Source organism: Sus scrofa, chromosome 8 (assembly GCF_054392235.1).
Source record: "Sus scrofa isolate SSC_HxYL_T2T_F1_AM1 chromosome 8, Sscrofa_HxYL_maternal_Yorkshire_Landrace_v2.0, whole genome shotgun sequence".
Taxonomy (NCBI): domain Eukaryota; kingdom Metazoa; phylum Chordata; class Mammalia; order Artiodactyla; family Suidae; genus Sus; species Sus scrofa.
In genome coordinates this window covers 5866554-5883080 of record NC_139390.1, presented here as the reverse complement: position 1 = coordinate 5883080, position 16527 = coordinate 5866554, and the positions used below count along the sequence as shown (strand labels likewise).

At 46.4% G+C, this 16527-nt stretch overlaps 1 protein-coding gene across 27 annotated transcripts in view; it reads right to left on the bottom strand.

Moving 5' to 3' along the window:
* STX18 (syntaxin 18) overlaps positions 1 to 16527 on the bottom strand; it is a 123476-nt gene that overhangs the window by 57625 nt on the left and 49324 nt on the right. The window contains exon 1 of one of the 27 annotated variants that reach the window (XM_021101002.2): positions 15243 to 15459. The exons of the other annotated variants lie outside the window; for them this stretch is intronic. The gene's annotated coding sequence lies outside the window, so the exon portion shown is untranslated. Of the gene's footprint in view, positions 1 to 15242; positions 15460 to 16527 lie in introns of those variants that run through there. 27 annotated transcript variants of the gene reach the window in all.

Here is a 16527-nt window from a genome sequence, read left to right as displayed (position 1 = left end):
CCACTCCTTCCCTTCGAAGCTCAAGTTACCACCTACAGAAAACGCCCACCCAGGCCCAGCCTCGCGCCTGTGTTCTGGGAGCGGAGTCCACTGCCTCTGGGTGCCTCAAAAGCCACGTGTCCCAAAGCGTCAGTCGTCCAACCTCTGACCCCAACCCTCCCTATCCCCCCAAAGAGCCTTTCTCTCTTGATTCCCCAACTTGGAAAATCTCATGGCATTTTGAGTCTTCCCTCTTTTTTCACCCACAAAATTAAACCGCTCAGCGAGGCCCGTCGACTCCACTTGGAGAACACCCGTCAGAGGAACGGGCACCCACACGAGCTGAGACGAATGTGAATTTGGTGGTCTAAGTTCTGATATTAGCAACTAACTTTCCAACAACCTGAAAGGTGTTTTTTCTAATATTAAGGCCCTATCTCCTTTTGAGAAATTAAGAAAGTAAAATCTTAGATTCTTAGTGGCAATGAGAGAATGAACGAACTCATGACTTAATTTCAAAAGGTGAGTGGCACCAAAGGGCACTTAATAACTCACGAAGCTCAATATAATTCCATGTTAAAACGGGTCTCGGACCCTTAACCCCGAGAAAAAGCAAAAGCCTATCATGTTCTCACTCAGTCTTTTCCTCTTCAATCCTCTGGCCCAGCGTTCTCTTTACATCTCATTGGCTTTAAGATCACACTTTAATCTCGTTAAACATTTTATTTCTTTTTAGGGCTGCACCTGCGGGATAGAGACGTTACCAGACTAGGGAACTGGAGCTGCCCGCCTATACTACAACCACAGCAATGCCAGATCTGAGCTGCGTCTGAAACCTACAGCACAGCTCACGGCCACAACAGATCCTCAACCCACTGAGTGAGGCCAGGGATCGAACACACATCCTCGTGGATACCAGCTGCGTTCATTACTGCTGAGCCACAACAGGAACTCATTAAATATTTTAATTCCCTGGTGTTCCCGTTGTGTGGCTCAGGGGTTAACGAATCTGATTAGCATCCGTGAGACTCAGGTTTGATCCGTGGCCTTGCTCAGTGGGTTAAGGATCCTACCTTGCCATGAGCTGTGGTGTAGGTCACAGACACGGCTTGGATCCTGTGTTGCTGTGGCTGTGGCATAGGCCAGCAGCTACAGCTCCGATTTGACCCCTAGCCCGGGAACCTCCACATGCACAGGTGCAGACCTTAAAAGCCAAAATTTTAATTCCTGGAGTTCCTGTTGTGGTGCAGTGGAAACAAATCTGACTAGGAACCATGAGATTTCAGGTTTGATCCCTGGCCTCACTCAGCGGATTAAGGATCTGGCGTTGCCATGAGCTGTGGGTGTAGGTCACAGATGCGGCTTGGATCTCGTGCTGCCGATGCGAAGGCCGGCAGCTGTAGCTCCGATTCGACCCCTAGCCTGGGAACCTCCACATGCCTCGGGTGTGGCCCTAAAAAATTTTTATTTCCCATTTTTCTGGCTTTCAAAATCCCACTGATTGGCACTGCTGGCCCATACCCTCCATTTCCAAAGCTCAGGCCTCTCCCGGCCTATCTGACTCCCATTTGCTAGGTGACAGAGCACCCACCACACAGGAAGTACCACACTGCTCCGCCTGCGTGGAAGGAGCCCACGGCCCCTTCCAGGTCACCTGGTCCACCCAAGACAATCCAAATTATTTTCTAGTTCAGCTATTGTATTGAACCCATGCAAGTCTCTTCTCCTCTGTAAGCTAAACATTCTCAATCCCTTCCAGAATTCTTAACATGAAACACACTATGGCTGCTGCTCATACTTATGAGCCTCTGAATGCCGTAATTTATGCGCAACCCAAAATCAAATACGGTTCGGAGAATGGACTCAGTACTCTGCATCCACAGGCGGTGGAGAGGAAGCAGAAGCGTTGCCTCTTTGTTCTAGCCTCTGGGCTTCTGCTAATGCCACCTCAGAGGATGGACACTTGGATGTCACCGAGTCCAGCTGACTTAACATTAACTCAAATTGTCTTTTCCAAGATAAACTATGTCTTCACTACATTCATGTTTTTCCCCTGGCTTCTTGTCATTCGCCGCTATGATCACTAAAGACATCCATAACTGGGAGTTCCTACTGTGGCACACCAGAAACAAATCCGATTAGCATCTATGAGGATTTGGGTTTGATCCCCAGCCCTGCTCAGTGGGTTAAGGATCTGGTGTTGTCATGAGCTACGGTGTAGTTTGCAGACGCAGCTTGGATCTTGCATTGCTGTGGCTGTGATGTAGGCCGGCAGCTGTAGCTCCATTTTGACCACTAGCTTGGGAACTTCCATATGCCATGGGTACAGCCCTAAAAAGAAAAAAAAAAAAAAAAAAAAAAAGACATCTGTAACTAAAAATGATCAACTTAGAAAATGGAATGGGATGGAGTTCCTGTTGCGGCGCAGTGGTTAACGAATCCGACCAGGAACCATGCAGGTTCAATCCCTGGCCTTGCTCAGTGGGTTAAGGATCTGGTGTTGCTGTGAGCTGTGGTGTAGGTTGCAGACACGGCTAGGATCCCACGTTGCTGTGGCTCTGGTGTAGGCCAGTGGCTACAGCTCTGATTAGACCCCTAGCCTGGGAACCTCCATATGCCGCAGGAGCGGCTCAAGAAAAGGCAAAAAGACAAAAAGAGGAATGGGAGTTCCTGCTGTAGTACAGTGGGTTAAGAATCTGACTGCAGCAGCTGGGGTTGCTACGGAAGCGTGGGTTTGATCCTCAGCCCAGCACAGTGAGTTAAAGAATCTGGTGTTGCTGCAGCTGTGGCCTAGGTTGCAGCAGTGGCTCAGATTCAATCCCTGGCCCAGGAACTTCCACATGCTGCAGGTGCAGCCATTTAAAAAAAAAAAAAAAAAAAAAAAAGGAATGAAAATAGGGCTGGAAAAGAAGCAGGGAGTTATACACTCTCCCAGTGGATAGCCAGCTTGAGTCACAGACATGACACCCTTGCAATCCAAATACTCAGTCCACTTAAAAATTGTTTCCCCCACAGAAATATCAGCGAGAGATCTGCTAACTGTCTCCTGAAATCAGATCTCCTCCTCCTCACAACCTGATCTGGAAGCACACGGCGAGGCCGGGGCACACAGCTCGGGCTGAATTCAGGAATGTACACTGGCTAATGGTCACCACTTTCTTTTCCGTGTGTTTGGAAACCTTCCTTTTATTTGTTCCCTTGACAAATAGGTGAGGACCCAGCACGTTTAGGAGGGAGGTAATAAGGCCAAGAGAGGAGGGGCGGCGGGAGCACAGACAGGGGCTCCAAGCTGGGGGCCGATAAGGCTTCACGCTGCTTTTCAGACCCCATCCGAACCCTGTCTGGTCTGCAGGCCGTGTGTAGAGTGTGTGTACAGACACTGTGTGTGCAGAGGCGGTGTGTGCAGAGACTCTGTGCGTGTATGTAGATTGTGTGTGTTTAGAGTTGGTGTGCAGAGGCTGTGTATGTAGTTTGGGTGTGTGTATGGAGGGTGTGTGTGCGTGCAGAGGCTGTGTAAGTGTGCACGTATCTTGCTCTCTCTCCACTCTCGATGACGCAAAGCATGAACTCGAGTCATTCGGACCTGGGTTCAGACCCCAGCTCCGTCACTGACGAGTGACAGCATCTCCGCGAGTTCTTTACCTTGTGGGCGCTTTAACCTGTGATGTGTAAACTTGAGATGGTGAGTCTGGAGGGACTACAAGCCGTCAGTGGAAACGCCTCTCGAGAGTCCGACACGGGGTCTGGTACCACGCAGCGGCTCAGGCACCCGGAGCTTGCGCCCGCCTCCCCAGCATCACAGTGTGTGTCATTCCCACGAGGCCACACCTGCCTGCGCGGTGGGCTGCCCGGGGCAAGGGATGGAGGGAGGAGTGGGGACCAGGGTCATGCTGAAGGCCTACAACCTAGAAGGTCGTTCACAAAACTGCAGCTCTGAGGAGTGGGGAGCTGGAGAGGCAGAAGAAGAAAAGAAAGCGGCCTTGGCGCAAGTCCAGCAGGCGTGGAGGACGGGGGGTCCCATTTACTGACCGCTTCGTGCCGGCCAGGCCCCATTCGAGGCGCTTTCCGTCTAATTACCTGACGGAACCCGCACACCGCCCCGGGACATGGGCGCTCTAACAGCCCCTTTAGGGAAGAAGGAAGCTGAGGCTCAGACAGGGGTTAAGATGCTGCCCAACGGCCCACGGCCAGGCCGGGACTTAGCACAAGGTGGCCCCAGAGGGTTTGGCCTCAGAGCACGACTTTAAGTGCCTCAGTGGCAACAGGTGGCCCTCATGGGAACCAAGGTCAGGAGCAGAGAGCAAAGGGGGGAGAGGCAGAGGCGCCCGGACGCAGGCCCAAGCCCGCGACGGCGGGCACCCAGAAGAACCCTTCTTAAGAGCAGCTTGGGAACAGCTTGCCTGGGCACAGCAGAGCCACAGCTCACACCAGCTTAACGTCGGGCACAAGGTGGAGCACACACGACCCCACGCGCTTACGAAGGCCGCACTAGCTCCCAGCACACTCCTACAGCAAGTTCACAACAGCTCGTCCCCCAGCTTTGGGGCAGGCTGCCGTCTCTCCGGTTGTGTACCAGGGGAAGCAGCTGGTTTGAGTGTTAAGAGCCATGATGAAAGCAACAGCGCCCACCCTTCGATGCCAGCATCCTGGGCAGTGAGGCGAGGGGCCCCTCCCAGAAGAGGCCCTAGGGAAACCACCAGGAAGGACGCAGCAAGCCCCCAGCCCCACCGCACCGGTACCCGGGGCTCCCACAGGCAGACTGGACAACGGGTTTCTTTTCGGCCAAACACACAGTTCAGTTTCTCTGAGGCTGGTGGCGAGGGTGCAGCGCCCTCCGCATCACGTTCTCCGCCACTTCTCTTCTCTGCGCTGCCTTCTTCTCCATGCGTGTACCCGCCTCCCGGGACAGTCTCTGCACACGCCACACCCCCTCCCAGGCCCACGGTTCACTCCTGTGCCCCACAGGTGGCCCGTGCCCATGCTGCTCCCCTGGAAATCACGCCGTGCTTCGAGCAGAAGGTGCGGCGGACAGTCAGCTCCAGGCAGGGACGGGGCCCCAGCTTCCAGCCAGACACACTGGGACTCGGGGCCAGTCCTGGGGCCCCAACTCAATGCTCTGGCCTCGCCTCCTCACCTGCACCCTGCAGAGGTTGGACAGGAAAGTCCTTTCGACCCAGAAATTCCAAGATAATTCTTGGTGTTCAATCAGCTTGAAAGCTCCTTATGACTAAACCTTCCTGGTTTCTCTTCACTCCTTCCACACTCTCCAAAGTTTCAAGCGAGATTTTAAGGACCCATGTACTTGGAATCCTCGTTTATTTATTAAGGCTTTTCTGACTTAGCTCAGCTATCGAATCTTGGAGAGTCTGGTCATAATACGGAAATTAGAAACATTTATAATCACGCACACATCAATGAAGGGTAGGTAAAATAGACGATAAAAGACCATGTGTCTTCATTCGGCAACTAATTTGCACATATTATAAATGACCTTGGGTAAACAAAAATGTACAAGAAAATGATACTGGCGAGGCTCGCACAGTACCTGCTACAAGCCAAGAAGAGCCAGGGGCTCTGTCCAGACGACTTCATCTCCCACGAGGGAGGTACGTACCGTCGCTACCACCCCTTCACAGGTGGGAGGGCTCACCGACCGGCTCAAGGTCTCACTAGCAGGTGGCAGAGCTGGAGCTGGAACCAGGGGTCTACTCCCGAGCCCATGCTCCTAACTTTTCCTCGCGTTCATTACTCTTCAGAACTTTGACAAGAAAGCTAAGAGGAAGAGACATTCCATTTATATTTGAGCTCCTCATATTAAAATCTCAACTCTATCCTTCAAACTACGTATCTTTACAAAACAAATAGTGTAAAATTCAAATGTAAGTTTCGTTTTCTAGGTGGGGCCTACAGTATCTTTACCTCTGTGAGTGGCCTTCCAGAAAGAACTGTGAACTTTAGAGATACAGTTCTTGACCCTTTAAGGGGGTACAGATGCCTTCGAGGCATTAAGCAAAGCTACGTGTCTGGTCTGTGCCCTTAAGAAAATGAATATTTCACGGATACAGAAAACTTCCTGCCCTCCATTCTGAGCTTCGGAGGCTCCTGGCTCACTGGAGCACAGGTTAAGAACTTCTGCTCACAAAACATGATTCTACAAACACACATACACACAAACCCAGGAGGGCACAACTTTTCTGTAAACCCCTTGTGCGCAAGGAAGAACTTCCAAGCTCAGCACCTGGAGGCCGCTGCTGGTCGCCCACCAGCGGGGTCTGCACGGTAATGCTAACCAGGGAGGGGAGTGTGGCAAGGGCGCTGGGCCTGCAGGTGTGGGCAGAGGACCGAGTTCAGTGTCCCAAGCACTCACACACCTGCCGTACAATGGAGAAAAGAGGAGTTGGAAGAGAAGCCCCACCTTCGTCACCATGCCATCAGCAATGCTCGGTGTCAACTATGCCACTGCAGAGACGATCGCATTTAATTCTCACAACAAAGGAGAAGACAGAAACTGAAGCACAGAGCTGTTAAGTAACTCGCCTAAGGTCACACAGCCAGCAAGCTGAAAAGCCAAGGTCCACACTCCAAAACAGACTGCAAAGCCTGTGCTATTAAATTACTTACGCCTCCAAGCGTGGGCTCTTTGAGGAAAAGAACGCGCTGAAGAACCAAACCAGAGTTAGCATGTAGCTTTCTACAACTTTCCACACACCGAACTCATTAACAGAAAGCCATCAGTTTTATTTATCAGCTCCTCCAAAAGTATTTGCTAAGTATCTTCTAAATTCTTCTAGTCCATGGCAGAAAATACCAAGCAAATAAACACATTTATACCCATTGTAGTACAATCCACATCTTAGGGCTATAATCATTCTCTTTTGTGGTGAAGAATGAAAAGACTTTAGAAAATTGTAGGTTCAAAGAGAACTATGTCACCTTTGTTTCAGACTCCCAAGGTCTGGCAAGGTTCCTGACCCAACAAATGTCTGTTAAGTGATGCATTTTATTAAGAAGTTGTCATTCTAAAATTAACATTAAGGAAGAGCTATACCTAAAGCTGGTGGTTATGATGTATTAAGTTTTTTTAAAATATAGAATTTTCTCCCATTGTTTTTGCAAATGTTTTCGTATACACCAAAGGCACACCCTATCTGTAACAGGCAGCAGACAATTTATGACCCAAGTGATAATCAGCAGCTACACCTCCTCTGACGAGGTGAAGACAACAGAGTATAAAGTTTGTGGCAAAAACAGTTCTCTCCAAAGACAGTCTCTTACTCCTGAGCTTAGACACATACACTCAACACCATCGAGTCCCCAATCAATGAATGCTGCCCTACTGACATTTTTTTAAAAATAACTTTTTTTGTTTTCATTATAATTTAACGACGAGGAGAATATGTTTACAATGATGCCGAGGAACAGCACACACACCTACAGAAGTGGGAAAACCACAAATAAAACTGACATTTCACTTCTCCCAATCTCATTCTCCCGGGATCCCAACCCTGGGGAGAAACTAGGAGCTGGGAGCAACATAAAACCCCACTTATAATTGCAAGCCGAAGGCAAGAGTCACAGGAATGCAGACCTTGTCCCCAGAGCAGCAAGTGCAGGTCCCATCCACTAGGTGGCGCTCTCCACCACAGCATCCCTCAGTGAACAGTACAGTATATCAAAATGACAACAGCCTGGTTTTAAGATGATTTGTCTCTTGAGGATATACATTTGGTTTAAGTTTCCACTGCAAAGTTAAAGTTCTTAAGATAGGTCACGCAGATCAATTGCTCCTGTAATCTGAAACTCAAAAGAGCAAGTAATATCTAAACAAGGGGAGGGGTGGCCCTGAGCTTATAAGGTTCTCTAAAAGCCAGGAGACAGTCAGCCTGGCTACCTCTAATCTCATCATCAAAACTGTTACCCTGTCCAGTTTCTGCTTCACATCAGCAAAAAAGAAGAGCGGAATCAACTGCGGGCAGTACAAGGAGAAAAACATGGACTTCGCCTCCTATTGCTTGATAGATGCCAATCATTTCCATTCAACAGAAAACACTGTTTGGTAACATTCAAACCCCAAAAGTGCCCCGTTCTATTAAAACATTTTTTCCTTTATTAGTTAAAACAAAAAGCAGCAAAGTAAATTGATGTACATTTTATCATAAACCCTGAGAAAAAGGGCTTGGTAACAAGATACACAGCCTTGCCTCCAAAGTCTTCTTACAACTGAGTGAGTGGGATGACAAGCAGAGCACGCCGGCCTCCAGCAATAACACAAAAGTCCAAATTCCAAGAAAAATTCAAGGCCTTGTTTCATCATTCCCTGTCCTCTAAAAAAGACAGATTCCTTTCCCTCCTGATGGTTGTCTTTGGAGTAAATACAGCATGAAACTTAAACTGGGGGGGGGGGGGGGGGGCAAAAAAACACTATTTCAGGGAATAAGTTATAAAACATTCTAACAACCTCTTTGCCTGAAAAAAATGAAAATAAAATTTACTGGTGTCTAGGATTAAAAAAAACTAGCAAATTGCTAAGTGTTAAGTTTTATAAAATGGGGACTAGCCTGATAACAACAGATTCTTAAAGTGTTCAAAGCAGCAGAAAATAATTCATTCCTAATACAACATTTGCTAGAGGAAAATGTGTGTAATAATAACTAGCACAACAGTGCTTAGGTCCTGAGCTGTCTACTATATGGATCTTGACTTTGAGAATCAAATTATGTCTTTTCATAGTACGTTCAAGATTCCCGTTTTACACCGACGCAAAAATATTTAAGTCCTATGCGTGAATTTTATATTGAGAACTCAGTTGAAAGCTTTAAAAGTAAAACCAGTACATGCAATTTGAATTCCTCTTAATAGTCTTCAGAGCATCAGGTAAAGCATTTGAAATACCACACATATAAACTTTTCCTTTCTTATCCTCGCAACAAGTTTCAGTTAAAATCACACATCAATTTGTAAGCAATAAAATTGTCATCAAAATGCAACACTAACTGCCTCCCACCCAAACACACACCCTTTTAAGGGACATATGCAGTACTTTCTCAAAGAAAGGAACGTAAAATTTTATACTGTCCAAGAAACCCTTCAAAAATTCTGTAATATTAGTCAGCATTGATCAAATGTTGGCAGATTACTATTTCAAGAGTGCCTCTATGTAATAACTGGTAAAGTGATACCTCTCTACACTTAGTGTATCATTACATTTAAAAGTGGGCAAATTTCCTCAAGAATTGGGATATAAACAACTCAAAATAAAATGCCAGTTTGAAACTGTGAAGTTAATGGAATGACAGATTTAAAACAAATTTTAAATCAAGGTTTTAAAATTTTTATTTATACTCTATTGCGATATTTTTAAATAATTAAAGGAACTAAAGCTTTTTTTTTTTTTTTTTTTAGCTTTGCAAAATTATAACTGTCCCTCTACACTAAAATTTAATGCTTCCTTTGTAAAAATCTGTTTAAATTTTCCTGGCAACTAAGTATATATTTTGTTTTTTAAACAGAAATACATATGCAGTTTTCGTGCCCATAATTGGAGAGGGACATTTTGGGGACTCCTATAACAATCATTGAGATTCTTTAAAAAAAAAAAAAAAAAAGTAAAACTTCCAATGGGTTGAAGAATTCATATTTAACCCTTATTTTCAATTGTTGCAGCCAAAGTCTTTATTCCAGAACCACATAAATCACCATTCTTCTCTCTGAAAATGAGTTTTTAGAGAAAACATTATTAAATGTTACATCTGACTTTAATAGAGTTTCCCAATTTGCTTTTGCATGTTTATTATCAAACTCTAATCATGACTTTCCCAAACTTATTTATACTTTCACACAAACTTCCCAAGTCTTCCCAACTTAAATAAAAGCCCACGAAAACTGCGGGAAATGTTTCGCTTGAAAGATAAAAGTAAATCGGTCCAAATGAACATTTGCAATAATCAGTGTTTACTTCTGTTGCTCAAACATTCAGCTTACAGCACTTTCGATATCTGTGTTCAACTTCATTTTTTTTTTTTTTTGTCTCTCAAAAAAAAAAGGGGAGGGAAAGTAGTTTTCTTTTCCCTTATTTTGCTCTCAAAATATAAACTCATTTAATGCAAAGCGTTCCTGGATCAGGCACGTTTTAAACTAAAAGCATATCTAGTCCTAATGACATTCAATACTACATATGAAACACCATTTCTTTCAAAACTTCAGCCTGAGTATTTTATAAATCTAATTTCACTTTTCCTAATAAAATGAAGACATTTTACTATATAAGACCCGGTTAAAATTTTAGCAAATGAAAATAGTCAAAGAACCAATATTACAACACTAAACTGGGAAAGAAGTCTTAACTCATTTACTGGGAAAGGTGGGGAGGGTTCCTTACGCGTCCCTACTACAGATCCTGCACTATATTTATTAAAATAGGACAAACCTATAACCCGGGAACAGCTTACAAGTTAACAGTATCTGCTGAAAGAGGAAGTATCACTTGGGTACGTAAAACACTGGAAACTATTCATGCTGCCCTTGTTCTAAGTTGCTTCGAAAACTGGGCTCTGTACTTTTAAAAACAGTCATTAAAACGAGCCCGAAGGGTAACTGCAATATAGTTAATCCACGAGCCAACTGATGCCATTTCATTCTAGAGACAGAAACTTGTCTCTCGAGGGGGAACTAAAAGACATCCATACAGTAACACAGGTTAAAGGTAATGAAACTATTAAGAAATATTTACTAATAGAACAAATACATTTTCAGGTTTGTGTGACTGATAACAAGAAAGTTTTTTTCACAAAAAAAAAAAAAAGAAAAAAAAAAAAAGAGGCTCCAGACAAGAGATTCTGGTTTTGAAGTATGTCACACCCCAGTTCCCCAGCCACGAATCCCAGTTCATTTTTTAAAATGAGGTCTATTTCCTGTAATTTTAGATATTTTAGAGTACAATTATTTTACATTTTTATGATGCCTTTGGGGTATCATTACAAATATTTTTATGTGTTTAAACTTAGGAAAGTAAAATTAAGTAATAGCTTCTCCTAAAGGGAGCTGTCAACTCTCTCCTGAACAAAAATCTTTGTTTTAAAGCAATCTAGAGATTTATATCCCTAGTAACCATAGAAATTAATCTTAAGCTTTAGAAAAAAAGTTGTATAAAATGCTCTTTAATTAAAATCAGAACTCTGCTCTTAGAAATAAGGACCCTCTTTTGAACAGAAAGAACTTTCCAGAGAGTAGAAGTGTTTCTACTCAAGGTAGCAGCACTCTTTGTGATAAGTTAATCAAACACATTTAATTGACTTGTGCATTTGTGTGCAGAGAAAGTTAAATACTTTGCTGGAAAGGATTTGCTCAGGGAGTACAACCACTGAAAGCTTTCAGTGAAGAAAAGAAAGTGAAACACACAGGATCTGAACAGTACTTGTGGATTATCTAAGTATGAGCAGGAAAAGAGCGAGCAAAGAATGTAACAGTAACAATTAGGAGAATCGCTGGGAGCTGAACTCACTTTAAGAAGGAGACGGAAAATACCATTCACTGCGTCTTAACGTGAAATCCATCAACACATCATAACTCAAATTTCATTCCCGTGATCACTATCACTTTCTATTTCACATGGGCTAAAACAGATACGTGCTCTGAACCCTGCTTATCACCGTCGGACCAAGAGCTTTATTTCAAGGCTTAGAAGCCAGCTGGGACGTCTGGGGAGCCGGGAACGCTCTTCCCGAGTGGTCGGAAAGAATGTGTGTGTTTGACGGACGGTAAAGACCAACTCCGCAAACATTTTTAAACCATCAGCGTTTTCAAGGCTTGTGAAATTCAGGCTTTGATGAAATCTGTGCACTACCAAATGTGATTAACTTTCATGAGATTTAAATTTTATAGCTTCAGGTTTTTCCCTGGCAGAATGAATAATTTTAAAAGTTGAGCCACATTCTGTTTCCACTATATTTTTAAAAACCACCCATTTGGATTTTTCTGACAAAGAAGATAAAAGCAGAAAAGGTTAGGAGCTTAGTGTAGAATCGGGAAACAAGGACAGGGAGGATCACGTCCGACTGAATCTTGAACACGTGTGAGGCGCTGGCGCAGTAACCTGGAGGCCAAGCTACGAATGCCTCTGCTTAGACGACGGACGCCTCCGAGGTGGCCTCAAAGAGGTGTTCCTCGGCCTGAGTGTAGGTGCTGCTACGAACGCTCAGCGTTCATCACCGCCTTCTCCAGGCAAATCCGCTTTCTGGAAAAAACTCAGGCATTTCCTCCCCACACTGTCCAGGGCTAATTTCATGGTCCTACCAAGGAAAGTGTTCCCAGGCATTTAAGGGAACCAAGACATCCTGGCAGAGACAGGAAGCTGCGAAAGGGGACCCAAAGTAATGAGGCCCCGCAAATGATGAGACGGGGTAGGTTCCGCCGTATCTGACCCGAGTGTGTTCACCTTGGTTTTCCAGAATCTACTCCACTATGTGGAAAAGAAAAATAAAGTGTTTTTGCAGAGGGCGGCGGGGAGACGACAGGAATTAAGAAATTGGGTTTAAGTATTAGAAAACCATACCTCTTGCTATCTCACCATCTTCACCATGGGCTGCACGCTTCCCTAGAAACAAGGCCCCAGATTAAACAATACGTATTATATATCAATGGATTGTTTTTCACTTTCAATTCAAATAATAGTAATCAACATGGATAGAAATCTAAAAAATCTATTTTGAAGCATCAACAGAAAATGACGTTTATAATGGTTCAAACATAATCTCAAAGCGTGACGCCATTTTGAAGCTTTTACAATATGATGCTTGGTGAAAACAAAATATTAACGTGCTATTAGAAGCATAGTTGGAATAACTTCACTTCTCCTCTGCTTCTGACCATATACAGGCAAGAACTTAGGAAAGATAAAAGAGCCCCATCTTCACAGAAAACACGGGAACCGGAGAGAGGTTTGTGGGCTTTCAACCATTCATTGTTGGAGTATTTTTAACTCTTTTCCCTCTGATGCAAAAAGTTCTTTCCTTGTACCTCCTTAACCGTACTCGTACCCCATGGGGCTCCTTTAGGACGCTCTCAGCAGGCAAAGCCTTACACTGGGGTCAGCCACTGGAGGCCGGCAAAGCTGCTTTAAGAGTTCCGGAACGTACACAAGAGGACACGGGGTGGTGGCACAGATGCTAAGAAGCAAAGGTAGTCACAGTCACAGCGCCAGGAGACTAAGCACCTCTCTGTACCCAGCACAGAGGAGAACTCCTACAGAGACCGCATCTGGGCTCACAGTGTGCCCTTGGCCAAGTCCCTTCTTTATGCCTGTCCCCTTGCTTGTCATTGCAGGGGCTGCATCCCTCCTTGATGCTGAAGGTCTATGTCAGCTCCAGATATGCCACGACTTCCCGCTTCTGACTGAAAGCCGAAGAGGGTATTTTCAAGTGCTTCTTCACAGTCAAAACCATGCTTAGTTTACACAGAAGGAACTCGGCATTTATTTCTGATTGCCTCCTGCCGGCAGGAGCCTGTTCTGTACTTTCATGCATCTCATTTAATCTGCACAATCAGCCTCTAACTTGACCACCTCTCCAAGTCCACGGTAAGCAAACTGCAGCTCGGACACGCCAGGGCCACTCAGATTAGATCTGCCCAAGTCACCATCTGTGCTCTCCGTGTACCTTATGAGATCCCCCCTGAGGCAAAGTGACAACCACACACAATCACGGGCTGGGTTTGGGCACAATGCTGTGTGGGGCCCTGGCCAGGACACACATAGTGGGCAGGACGTCCCTAGCTCCAGGGCCCTGCCTAACAGAGCCAAACCAGAAAGCTGTGTATCCTGAACTGTAAAAGGCCATTAAACCCCTACATGTGCCATGAAATCAGGGAAGGACGGGGCATGGTCAGCCAGAAAGACTGGGAGAGAGACCCCGGGAAGGGCGAAGAGTGAAGCTCGGACTGGTCCCAGGTAGGGCTAGGCCCCCGGCCCTCTTGCAAGCTCTCCAGATGAGTCTAACGGACCAGCAGGGCCGAGAATCATGGAGGGGAGCACAGGAGAGCGGACTCTGGACTCTGCCTGGACCCACACAGTCCTAGCCCTGTGGCTGGTCCCAGGCTACTTAACCCGGCTTTGCCTCACTATCTTCTTTGGTAAAAAGGGAAAAATAATAGTACATACCTCCCGGAGGGGTACAGGTTAGTTTCTGTTCAGAAGGGTGCCCAGCATATGACAAGTACTATGCAAAGGCTGGAAGGCCCTGAATGCCCCGTAAGGGATTTCTGTAGCCGCAGCGGTAAGTGTCCTCTCACTGACAGCGCTGGCAGAGGACAAGAGCTCGCTTGCCTGCTTTCATGTTAGAGTTGCCTGGTTAAGAAATGGCAGCCTTATGCCATCACGACCAGGTCCAGGTCTGGCTCCCCCAACCCCAGGCCTGAATTTTTAAACAAGAAAAAAAAATACACAATAACATTCACTTTCGGGTAAAAGAATCTGTTGAATTACCTGCAACAAGTAAGCCACTTTTTAAAAGAAGGCTCTCACAGTATTGAGTATAAGGAGATGCAACAAGTTAAAACAGACAGGAGAGTTCGACCGAAAGGACAGACCGCCTTGGCTGCCCCTCCCCGCCCCCCACGACTTGTGGGCTCTAAAAGCCGTTCACCTCGGAAACAGCCGGCAAATGAGGACGTCCTAGTTCCCCAGGCCGTGTGACTTCCTTATCCTCGAGCTGGACTGCGATGCATCACTCAGTGTACCTCCATCAGGATCTCTTTGTTAGAGATCCTTCTCTTTCTTTTTTGGTTCTTTTGGGCCGTGCTTGTGGCATACGGAGGTTCCCAGGCTAGGGATCGAATCAGAGCCACAGCAATGTAGGACCCGAGCCACATCTGCGACCTATACCACAGTTTACGGCAACGCCGGATCCTTAACCCACTGAGCAAGGCCAGGGATCAAACCTACATCCTCATGGATACTAGCTGGGTTCATAACCTGCTGAGCCACAGTGGGAACTCCTGTCATATATACGTTCAAAAACAAGATTCCTCTTTTTTTTCCATTTATCCTTTGCATTCCCCAAAGGAAAGTTAAAGGAAGTAATATGAGATCTTCAATTTTAAGACGAAGAAAACGAAAGTCAGGGATGGTCCAACCCCACCACTGGACGAGATGAACTTGGATTCCTTAAACAGCAACCCCAGTGGCGAGTTAAGGGGACAGGAAAGGCCTGGGCAGCAAAACAACACAGCCTCCCAGCACTGCGAGGCCTCCTGAGTCCTGATAACCCCACCTCAGGACGGTGGCCGCAGGTCCCACGTTGGCCACTGTGTGCCGTGAGCCAGTCATGGGATCATGAGAACGTCACTGTCCTCTCGAGCAGAGACCCCACAGCTGACCGCCGCTCCCACTGATCTACTCCAGCCAATCCGTCCGGGAGTCCTGTAGATTCTACGCCGGAACTGGCTCCCGAATCCTGCCCCTTCTGCTCACCCCATCGCCCGCACCGTGGCGGCGCCTCACTGCTGCCCCTGCCTTCCAGGTTCTCCCTCTCCACCAGTCACAGCCCGCGCCACCCACCCTGCTGGCACAAGCCACTCTGCCAGGGAGGAGCTGAGGCCTGGGAGGTTGGTGCTGTTTCCAACCAGCAGCTCTGGAGCACCATTAAGAGCCTGATACACAATGACGCTGCCCTGCACAACGGGGCGTAGGAAGACTGGCATTTTATCCATAACCCTTCCCATGGCACGTAATCATAGTACCATGGGGTTGGAATTAAAAAAAAAATAAAGAGCCTACCATCAGCCACATCAAACCACAGTGTCCTGTCGGAGACGCAATTCTAAGCCTGGAGCTCTTAGGTGTGCAAAGACCAGCTGCCTGAAAGAGGGAGGTGAAGGCTGTGGGGTGCCCTTTGTGGGAGGCAGGGAGAAGACTCCACCCTGCAAGGCAAGGTAGCCTGCGTCCGAGGGACGTCAAAGCCATGCCAGAACCGGCTTCCTAACGTTTTGCATGGACGTTCCTTCTCCGAAACCAGCATGTGAACCAACGCAGGGCAGTGCTGGTCTCTGAGGACTGTGGTTGGGCGGTGGGAGTGGATGATCACAGATCCCCTCGGGCTCCACGGAGCACAGGGGGCCCCCGAGACGCTAAGACGCCTCCGACCCCTGCCCCCGGGATCTGTACAGAAGGCCTGGCTTTAGCAAAGCGTGACCTCTGATTTAGATCTCAGGGGTCAGGTTGAATTCCCAGGATTATTGCACAATATGCCAATAAAGAGACTTCCAATTTTTAAGACGTCTTGGGGTTGGTGGGCAGGAGAAACTAAGAAAAGCTAGAAAAAGCTACGTCACCATTCAACTTACTCAGCATCAACTGACCAGGCCCTAGAACTATACACAGTACCTTATTATTCTGTGATTAGTACCAAAAACATCCACAGGTAACAAAGCATCTACTCGCACCCATACATATAACGCTCTGCACCAAGCAGTTTATTCTGTCCTACAAATATTTACTCGCTTAATTCTCCTAACAATCTATGAGGCAGACAGTATCATCACCCCAATTTTACACAT